Raw genomic sequence first — 10651 nt, 5'->3', positions numbered from 1 at the left:
GCTGTTTGGTGGGGATACTCCAGGTGTCCTCTCTGGAGGAGGTCTGGGGACAATCTGGTTGGCTGTGTTCATCTTGCAAGTCACGGGTCAAACTCATCATTTCCAGCACTGTGAAATATTTCATAAGCTCATGTCTGGGGGCTTCTTCCCATGGGATTTTCATATACATTTTTTATTTCTGTTAGAAATTGGAGGCCATTTGGTTTAGCTCAGGCAAAACAAGTGGAGGCTGGCAGCAATAGGATGTGAACACAGGCTCTGTTCTGCAGTCAGAGCAGGTTCTTCTGGACACTGCCCCCACTAAATAATGCAGCATCACGAGCATGTCCGTGTCAGGGTGCTGCTGAACTGCTGGTCAGCTTTGCTTGTGGCCCTGGTTGTTTCCATTTCCTAGCAGAGGAACAGCATCTGGCATCACTGAAAGGGGCAGACCAAGTATTCTGTGTGGAGAAAAATCATGTATCCGCATGCTAACCATGAGACCGCCTGCTGCGAACCAGCCCACGGTGTTGTGCATTGTTACTGAGCAGCTCTCTGAGTCCAGACAAGGACACTGTTCTGAGGGCACCGAATGATGCAGAGAGCTGTTTGGGTGCTCCACAGACAGATCCAAGACCCAGGTGCCTCCTGTGGTGTCCTCAGCCTGGACAGACACAGGATGGACGCATGGCAGGGACTTAAGGGTGGTCAGGGCAACCTGGGCTAAGGGTGGGTGTCAGGACACTGACAGCACTCTGAGCATGTTGTGTGTTGTAGGGAGATGAGACATGGGCAGGTGTGCCCTGTGGCAGGCAGAAACCAAAGCCATCCTGTGGGATGTCACTTCTAGGCAGAGCGCTTCGCTAAGGCTCCATTTGCGCTGTGCTGCTCACCTGCTGTTTGCAGCCAAGTCTAAAGGCAGCAAGGATATCGGTGCCTTGCAAGATTAAATTCTTTGATTCCAATCTCTTTAGCTAGAAAGTATGTTGTTTCATCTAATGCTTGTCTCTGTCTGTTTTAGGCTGTGGCGCCTGCTGTGAAAAGGTATGCATAATGAAATGATTAAATCATGCGTTTTCAAATAATCAAAGTCATGCTGTTTCAGCTATGCTGAAATCCTGTTCCTCTTATGAGACATCCAGCCAGATTCAGAATTTCTTTTGGATTTTGTGTTTCTTAGCAGGACTCTGAATAAAAAAAGAGAATCTGGCTAAGGCCAGTTCTGCTCTCCTCTATGCCCAGGGCCAGATCTGATCACATTCACATTCTTCTTGTGTCGCCACAGACAGAAAATAACTTTGCAGTCTGATTTTATGCTCTAAAGAAAATCATTCACACTGTGACAGCACTTCAAAATATTTCAATCCTTATTCTGTATATGCTGCTGGCTATGACTGCAGTGCAGAAAAAATGCTTCACTGAATCTGTAGTTATGGGAAGGGGTAAAGCTTCCAAATAACTCCTTTCCATCTTGATTTTGTAACTAATCCCTTGTCCCTTCTGTATCTCAGTTTGAGATGTCTCCCCTGTAACTCTGCACTACTTCAAGCTTTGGCATTCCTGATGCACTTAGTTGCTCAACACTGCTTAAAAACTGCACAATAAGGTCAGGTGGTGCTACCTGGGCTGCTACACAAAGAATCACCTCCCGACTGTGGGAGATTTCCCCAAGGAAATGTGCCCTGGCACGGATGTGCTGAGGGGAAGCAGCTCGTTTCTTGCTCCCCAGACAGGGACGGAGATCCCCTCTTCCTAGGGGTGGCTGGAGCAAGGAGCCTGAATTCTGCTGATGTGCAACCAGATGATAGACTTAGAAGGATGGCCAGGAGGGGATGTGTGGTAGGGGCATGTGTGGGTGTGATGAAGTGCAAACAGAAGGAACAAAGAGCATCTGAAGTGAAGGAAGTGAATCAGAAAGAGCTTTACTCTGAGAGACTCTCACCAATCCACCAAGGTAAGGCCTCTTAAAAGGATGCTCTCAGGGCTGATTGACATAAAATGAAAGATCCTGTTTGTTTGTTTTTTTGTTTTGTTTTGTTTTGCTTGCTTGTTTGTTTGTTTTTTAAGGGGTGAGCATATATGTGTATGTTCCCATGTTCTGCTCACTGGAGTCATTCTCAAATAGGAATGATGTTGTCCGGGTGGACTTTCTGACCTCCCGAGGTCATGGAAGCGACAGGGAATGGATAGAGGGCAATATGCTCATTTTAATGAAGGGACTGTATTTACAAGGGAGGTGGCACAGCAAATACAGGAGAGCTGCACCATGAGATATTTTTCTAGGTTGATTCTTGCAGATGCAAAATACAGCCTCGGGGAGAAGAATGGTGAGCACACCCCTCCCTCCTCAGAGTGCCACAGTTAGGAAATTGAGTAACAATTGCAGTCTATCTGAGAAGCAGAGAAATTTAATTGAATAGCAAAATATCAGATCTGCATTTCAAATGGAGGAATTATCTTTTTTTTTGGGCCAAGCAAAAGTGTTTAATTTTGACAAAAGGAGATAGGAACTCATCTGCTTTACCATAATGGAAACTGTCACAACCAGGCTCATTTTTATTATGACAATGTTGCTCCAAGAGGCCTCAGATCTGCATGTGCAGTTCTCCATCCTGAAAGCACAGCACCTCAGACCAAATGACACCTGCACTTTCAAAGAGACTCAGTTCTGTACTGCAGTGAAAGGGCTCTGGAGCACATGGCTTCACCACTGGGATGCCACCCTTGGTCTGTGGGTTGAATAGTGAAGACAATGTGGCAATAGGATAGAAAAAAAATACTGCTGCCGAAAGCATTAATCACAAGCATTGAGTATGGTAAACCTGGGTAGCTCTAAGCAGGCAGCAGATGGAGATGGAAGAAAAGGAAATAATCTGGTTCTGCATTAAGACAGAGTCAGTTTAGACAACTGCTTTTGTTTGCAGTGCAGAACAAACCCAGCATGCAAAAAGCAAAGAGCAATTTCTTCTCTCCACATGAACAAAGCTGGATGGTTATGCTGGCTGCCGTCAGTTCTCAAATGCTGTTGCAGAAAGCAGCAGCGTGATGGTATTCGCTTTTGCTCTGCTATGGGGCTCTTTGGGACAGGTTATGATGCTGCCATGGAAAAACCCACCTGGACGTAGAATGCTCGACAGCTGGTCTCAGATCTCTCCTGTTGAGCACAATCTTTTCCCAACTAGCTTTTTGCTTTGCAGCTCCCAGAGATGAGTTATCCCATTACTCTTTCCTCATCTGACATGAAGCTTATAGGGATAGACACCTTGTGATTCACCCACTGGTTTGATCCTGCACTTGGAGCTGCACTGGTGAGGAGGATTTCACCCAGCTGGGCAGCCAGAGAGGCTCTGTTGGAAGGCTGAAGCCTCTGTGTAGAAACTGGTTTCCAGAGTTAATGTCACCAGTGCCCAGGTCAGGTCTCAGCCTTGCAGGTGCCTCCCTCATTCACTTGGCTGCTTTACTTCTTCCTTAAACCCCAAACTTCAACCATCCGCCAAGGAGGAAGAAGAGCTGTGTGTGGCTTTAGAGTCTTCAGTGCAATCTATTTGAAAAATGTCTATTAATAAAAGGTGTAAGGCCTTTAGCAGTCAAGAGTAAAATGACTTTGTGTAAATAACAAATTATACCAGTCCATATTGATTTTTCCTGTCTGAGCAATTCCCAGATCAAATGTGCTCCTTTTACAAGTCAAAAGGTGATTTTTCTAACTGCAGTCTCTCCAAACTCTGAAGAGCTAAAGCCCAAGTTTTTCTTTCTCTCCTTCATCACTACTGTAAATAAAAACCTCAGAGCAAGGACACGCCTTACCATTTTGTTGCTGATCCATAAAGCTTACTTTTTAAATAAGAAAAAAAGCTTCCTAGCTCCATAAACCAGACACAGCTATCAAGAATAATTGCACAGTAAAGCCATAGCTGTGTGCAGGCTTTATCCTCCCGAGCATCCCAAGTGCACTGCCTGACCTGCAGACGCATCCTCCATCAAGTCTGTTCTTTTCTGACCAGCCTTGCTCAACCCAGGCAGTGACAGCCTTGTGCATACAGCAGTGACAAGAAACACAGCACGGCGAAGTAAGAGACGAAAACATCTGAACTATTAAAAAAAAAAAAAAAAAAAAGAAAAAAAAAAGGCTTGGGATGAGGTGAGATTGCAGCTCAGTTGTTACCCATATTCTTTATGCATTGTTGAGCATTTGGCTTTGATTTGGCCCTTCCTCCTTGAGGCACACCAAGCACATCCTGCTGCTGCCCAGTGGTTTGTGGCTGACCCCGCTGCCCTGAAATCTGCTGGCAAAGCCGATGGCAGTAGTGATGCTCCAGGGCCGTGCAGAGTCCGGGAGCGGGCCCCACAGCCCATTCGCAGCATTGTTGCCTCGGGTAGCATTGTGCAGCCAAGATGATGGATTTTTAGGAAATGAATGAATTTAACATTTATTCATGAGTGCAGTCTCTGAGGACTCTTAACATCTCTTTCAGTGACGACAACAAGACTGGCATTCCAAAACAGAGGAAAGATATTAAATACCAAAGGAACATCCTATTGAGGGAGAGGAAATCAAGTTGATTTAACTCCAGAAAACAAAATTGAATACTTAGGATATTTCTTTCTGTACTGCTGATATCAACTTTTTATTATTATTATTTTTCTGAGCAAAAATGAACCTTCCATTTTCTTTTCTTTTAAGTTTCTTCTATTTCTTGTCATGATGGCTAAGTGAGTGGCACTGTCTTTTCTTCTAGGACTTTTCTGAGGAAACAAACCAGTGAAGAAGTGATGGTGACCAGACCTGGACTAACAAAGCTCTAATAATAAGGTACAACACGTTGCCTGAAGCTATGCCAGAGGCCAGTCCACCAGGACAGACTAATCAAGGGCATGGACAACATGTCTGTATTTTGGGTTTTGTCTGACCTTAACCCTCTGTATTTTGGGTTTTGTCTCACCTTAACCTCCAGTCCCACACTGGAGCAGCACACACCGCGCTTGGTCGTTCCAAGGCTACCATCAGCAGCACTCCTGAGTAGCCTTACTCCAAAACCCTTTAGAGGGAAGGAAAATCATTTAGATCAATTCCTCTGAAGAAAAAAAGCTTAACAGCATAGTATACTTTTTGTGTGTGTGGCACAAACCTTTCTGTCCCCTCAAGGTTCCTTTTTTCCCAGATCTCCAGGCTGTTCCTTGCCCATATCTCTCCGTTCAGCTCCCTCCTTTGCAGCAGGACCCAAGGGTTTTGCACCCAGTTTTTCCTGATTCTCATCGGTCTGAGAGATGTCCTAGTCATAAGGTTAGAGCTGAATACCAGGCATCTTACACCTGCAGGGGAAAAAAAAAAAAAAAAAAAAAAAAAAAGGTTGCTACTTGTTTATTTCCCCTGTCTTGTTTTGTGCATTGTGCTCTTCGTATTCAAGCAGCACACCTGATCTTTCTCAGACAATTTCTCTCTTGTTATTTTCTCTTATAGTCTCCCACAGCAACATCCCCAAAGTTATCTAATAAACAGGGATGTTATGACATCCTTGCACAATAACTCTAAATACCATCACAGGAAACATCACCTAATAAACGATACAATTACTGCAAAGATGAAAACCAGCGCTCCTGAGCACACACAGTGAATTGTTCTTTGTCTTGTCGAACAAATTATTTTCTTTTTCTTTTTTTCCTTGAGTGCTCTGTTTTGCTTTGCTTTGCTTTTCAAGTTGCCTCTTATTTTTCCTCATTGCTTGTGATTGCATGCAAGAAATGTATATCTCCGGGCACAGAAATACAAAGCGCAGTCGTTCAGAGCTGCCACTGGAATGCAGGTCCACCCAGTTCATTTTTTTCCTATCGTACTGGGTGGAGTGGCTCCACAGATACTCCTATACACACCCTTTCTTTTTTTGGTACTGTTAATTATTTTAAGCTACTCTTCAGGTTGGTGGCATAGCTTATTACCATGGAAAATGAGCAGTTCCTCTCCTTCTGTGGTGACTAGTAAGTAATGAAAAGCTTTTGAGCTCAATTTATTCTGACTTTCACCGCATCTTGCTGATTTATCTATTGTGCTCTAAAAAAAAAAGGCCAATTAAACCCAGCGGTTAAACCAGACAGACAGAAGGGCATGCATTTTCCTATCAAAAGGTGTTTCTGAAACAAAAATAAAGACAGGCTCAAAGCCAATAAATGGTATCTCTTGCTTCGACCTGCGGGCAGCACTGCCCGATGAGCACTGGCTCTGCTGTGGCAGGAGCACCTCGTTACCTCCCCACTTAGCTTTGGTACCACCTTCAGTCCCTGCAGTGTGCTACAAAGGAGCCCGAATGCTGTATTTTAATAATCTGTCTTGCTCACAAAAGCAGAGCCAGCAGCAGCCAAAGGGAGAGCAGTTGTAGGCCAACCAAAACACAGCTGTTGTAGCTCATTTTGAAGTCCACCAGCCTTTTCTGCTGGCCCTTTTCAGAGATTAAGCTTAATCTCCCCTATGTGAGGCTTATGTCGCCTTATTCGAGAATGGTTTCACTCACAGCCTTTGAGTTTTTTCCTTTTTACCTCATCCTTTGTGGTTATGGCAGGGAAACGGCTTTCATAGAAATGTACCCAGGCAAAAAGCAAAGCTGAGCAAAACCTGTGTGGTTCTGCCACGCAGCCACCAGCCAGGCCAAGGCGCGCAAGAGCCCAGGAGCCCGCAGACTTCCTGAGAACACAGGGGCTGATATTTTGGTATTCCGTCAAAAGCAGGTAAAAGCGACTATTTTGTATGATTTGAACAACTGGGCACATATGCTAAGCGAAGGCTGTGTGTTAAGTTGAATTGTATTCCTCTTTTTTTTTTTTTCAGCTTTATCTCAAATCCAGATGTGAGCAAAGCGTGGGAGAAGGGGCAGTTGTCTGCTCTGCACGGATCAAAATTTCAGCAAAATGTGCTGTGAGCTGCAGCACGGTGAAGCAGCCGAGTTCCACCAGCCTCCCTGCCTGCCTCTGTCTGTGCTGTGTGACGGCCAAAGCAGAGTTATAAGTAACTCCTCTCCTCTGCCAAGAAACTCCCTGCGCTGGTTTATCCAGAAGGGTTTCTGCACCAAAGATAGCCTCTGGTGTGGGGGTTACGTTCCGGGTCTGCTTTTAGGGGAGAGCTGTTCCAAGAGAAGTTGAAAGTCTGTCTTCAGGTCTGTGATTATTGTGAAAGCCTGGACTGGAGCTTTTTTGGCTGCTTGCGTGTCACAGCACTTTTCTAACGACCACTGGTTACTGCCTTGGTTGAAAAGGTTTCCTAGATTAACCAGGAAAAAAAAAAAAAAAACACCTCCACCCTTGGTTCTTTTTCATTTTATAATTATCTGCTGTTTCTCCAGAGCTGCTCTTTTATCCTTATATTTTGCTCTTGCCTGGATGTGCCCAGTGCCTTGCAATTAAAAGGAAGCAGCTCTATATAGTTCCCAACCTGAGATCACATGCTGCAAATCCTTGCTCATTAGAGCAGTCCCACCAGGGCGAATGAGTCTGTTTCACATCAGGTCTGCTTGCTTTGTGAAGTTTAGGAGGTTCTGACCTTAAGTTGTGTGTTTTAAAATGTCAGCAAAATGTTCTCTGACTCACCATTAATAGTATAATTGCTAATGTGATGAATATCCAAAAAAAAAAAAAAAAAAATCCAAATGTGTTTATATAACTATCAGAAAACTTGCATTCCCAAAGGGAAGGAGCAGTTGTACTTTCAACATCACTTGTGTTTTGGCCCAGAGGTGTCCTATGTGCTGTGCCAAAAAGTAATAATGCAAGAGACAGGGTCAACAAAGGACTGAATTTATTGAAAATTCCTTACCTGTGCTACTTGGCAGTGCAACGAGGTATTCAAAGAAGGGAAGAGTTTTAAAAATAAGTTTGTTGTGTACTTTGTTTTTTGTTGTTTTTTTTTTTCTGTAGTTCTCGGCTTTTCTGGTTTCACTTCTGGTTTGTGTTCGATCAGTCAGTGCTTCTATGCTCTATGTGCTCCGAATTTAAAAGACATCTGCTTCACTTCAGCTGTATCCCCCACTGTCAGATTCTGCTTCCTCCTGTTATATGAATGCTAAATTATTGCTGGCACGGATATGCAAGGAAAGAAAATGCGAAGCCAGAGCCACAGATAATTGCTGATCCTTTTAAAGTGCCCAAACCTCTCATGAGATCTTTGATGCAGAGACTGTTCAGCAAGGCAGACTAAGGTTTGACCACTCTTTTTGCAAGCACCTGCAATTACTTTATGAAAACAACCACTGGTAAGAGTTACAAATCAATACATGCAATGTGCTTGGGATATTTTATTTTGATTAAACCATGCTTCATGTAACATTCAGAGCTTCTCAGCTGCCTTGTTAGATCCCTGGCATCACGGCAAGAGGGCAAAGAGTGAGCCACCGCCTCTGCAGCTGGCATCAGGCAGCCAGATGCGCCAAGCAACCCTGCAAATTTTGTTGCTTTAATTTTTGCTGTTTCCTATAGATGGGTGATGCTGCAAGTAATTTACTCGAGGTCACAACTCACTTGGTAGCCAAGTGGTTGCAAGTACAAATTACAGAAGAACTGTATTTAAGTACATTATTAAAAAAAAAAAAAAAAAAAAAAAAGGAAGAAATGTAAAGCTGACTCTGAGCTGGCCAGGCAGGAGTGTTAGTGAGCAAGCAGTTTGTACGAGGCAGATATGCCCTGTCCACATGTGGGCACCCTTCCCTGCAGGTTGGGGAAGGGATTTTACTCTGACCCGTGCAGCCCTGCAGCATCTGGCCTGTTGCTGGCTTGCATCTGGCCAGCTGAAAATTCAGCCGGAGGAGTTGACATCCATCTGCACCCATGGCCCGACACGGCTCAGGGTGCAGTTTGAGGTTAAAGCTAAAACAATCCTTTTTTTCTAGGAACGACGCCTTGGGCAAGGCCTGTCTGATCTGGGAGATTTGATGTTCTCAAGAAAAAAAAAAAAAAAAAGAAAGCAAAGAAGAAAAAAAAAAACTTCTCTACTTCAAAGCCATGTCTTTCCCCTACTTATAGGGGTTGTAACAAACAGATCTTGTGATCTTACACAGTCAATCACAGCTCTAAGCTTGTCGTAGCCCACTCTGTCAGTGACCTCCTTGTCACAAGTCCAGAGAAGGGGGAAAAGAGCCAAAAAGCAAAATGCCAGTGTGATGTTTAGGGTCAGCTTGAATGGCAGTTATACTTGGGAAAGCTGTGACCCGTTGGTAAGTGTTGCTCAAGCCGGGGCAGAGGATCTGCACACCGAATCACAGAATCATCAGTCATCCATTTCCCTGTAACCGCAGCAGGGAGGAGACAACGAAACAGCCAAAGTGCACGCTTCCTAAGATTTAAAAGAACATTGTGAAATAAATGCCAGACATATTTAGGCTATGCAAACATCACAAGCCAGGTCTCAAGCCAACTGCAGGCACCGTCGGTGAGCGTAGCCCATCCGCACAACGTGGCGGGCTGTCAGAAGTTTTTCATCGGCAGAGCCCTGACCTCTGGGGAGCCATCCTGTGCTGATTTACTGCTGTGATTTCAGCCAGGCATCTCCTGGTGGGGTGGGACTGACCGCCTGGCACATGTTTTGAGGGGTGTTAGAGGAATTTGTTAGAGCCCTGGTGCTTACAAGAGCACTGCCCACCACTGCCGGGGTGTGAGCGCTCTCCCTCCCGCGGGGTGGGTGCTTTGCTGTTTGTGCCTGTTCGGATGGGGTTTTATAATCTCTTTCAGGCTCGGTTTGTAAGTCTTCTGGGTAATGAGTTCAATGTTTTTTTTTAGTTCTAGGGCTTGGTAATTGCTTGGCTCCCTTCCAGTTGATGCTCCCTGAGCACAAAGAGGGAAGTGTGCTCCTCTTTATTAGGGCTTTGATGTATGTGCCTTCCCCTAAACAACGTGAGGAGAGGGTTTGTCTGCGCTGGCTTTGCTGGGGTGGGGCTACGATGCCAGTGAGGGCCAAGGGTGGAATTAGACAAACTGAAGGACACATGCAGGGGATGGTTTCAGGAGCACGTGCCCCTTGGTGGCTCTGCCCTTGGTGGCCGTCACTGCAGCCGTTGGTCCCTCCAGACGCACACAGATGCTTGGAGGGATGCGAGAGCACACTCTGCTCTTGGCTGCTCTTTAAAGAGCAGCAACAGCTCTCTACAGATAGAGGCTGTGTTGTACTCATAAAGGCATTGTTCCCTGTGTCAGCCAGCAGCACCTGCAACAGGTTTGGGTGTGAGCATCCTGATCGAACAGCTTGAGGCAGAGCAGCCTCCTGCCGCAGTGGGCATCCTTGGGAAAGCATGGGTTTGGGTTTAGAGCATTCCCAGCATGGGGAGAAAGCTTGGTGTGCTCCCCAGAAAGAACATCAGATTTTCTAGAAATTCAGCCAATTCATCCGCAACATTTATTTTCTAGTCCAGAATGCCTGTGTGCTACAATGGAGAATGAAACCTCTGGGGGAGGTGGTTTGATTCAAACTGTGTGCGTGCCAGGGAGACCCTGCTAAAATGATAAAAACCTGGACTATGTATGTATGCTGATGCTTGGCTGTATGGATAATATAATATTTATTGGGCAAGTTGAAGCAAAATAACAGCTTTCCCCTTTAGTCTGGAAGTCTCAAGTTAACTTACACTGAGATGTGTAAGTCCAGGAACTTGAAGTGAATGGAAAAAAAATAAATTAGTTCTTGAGGAGATAATTTGAC

At 45.0% G+C, this 10651-nt stretch overlaps 1 long non-coding RNA gene across 1 annotated transcript; it reads left to right on the top strand.

The window, feature by feature from the left end:
• Nucleotides 1–1058: 1058 nt before the first annotated feature.
• On the top strand, nucleotides 1059–8293 carry LOC101792918 (uncharacterized). The gene is made up of 3 exons (XR_011812585.1): nucleotides 1059–1933; nucleotides 4719–6699; nucleotides 6800–8293. It is a non-coding gene; the product is annotated as an uncharacterized lncRNA (long non-coding RNA).
• The last annotated feature ends 2358 nt before the right edge of the window (nucleotides 8294–10651 follow it).

This window comes from Anas platyrhynchos, chromosome 13, assembly GCF_047663525.1.
Source record: "Anas platyrhynchos isolate ZD024472 breed Pekin duck chromosome 13, IASCAAS_PekinDuck_T2T, whole genome shotgun sequence".
Classification (NCBI taxonomy): Eukaryota; Metazoa; Chordata; class Aves; order Anseriformes; family Anatidae; genus Anas; species Anas platyrhynchos.
This window is presented reverse-complemented; position numbering and strand designations above follow the sequence as displayed.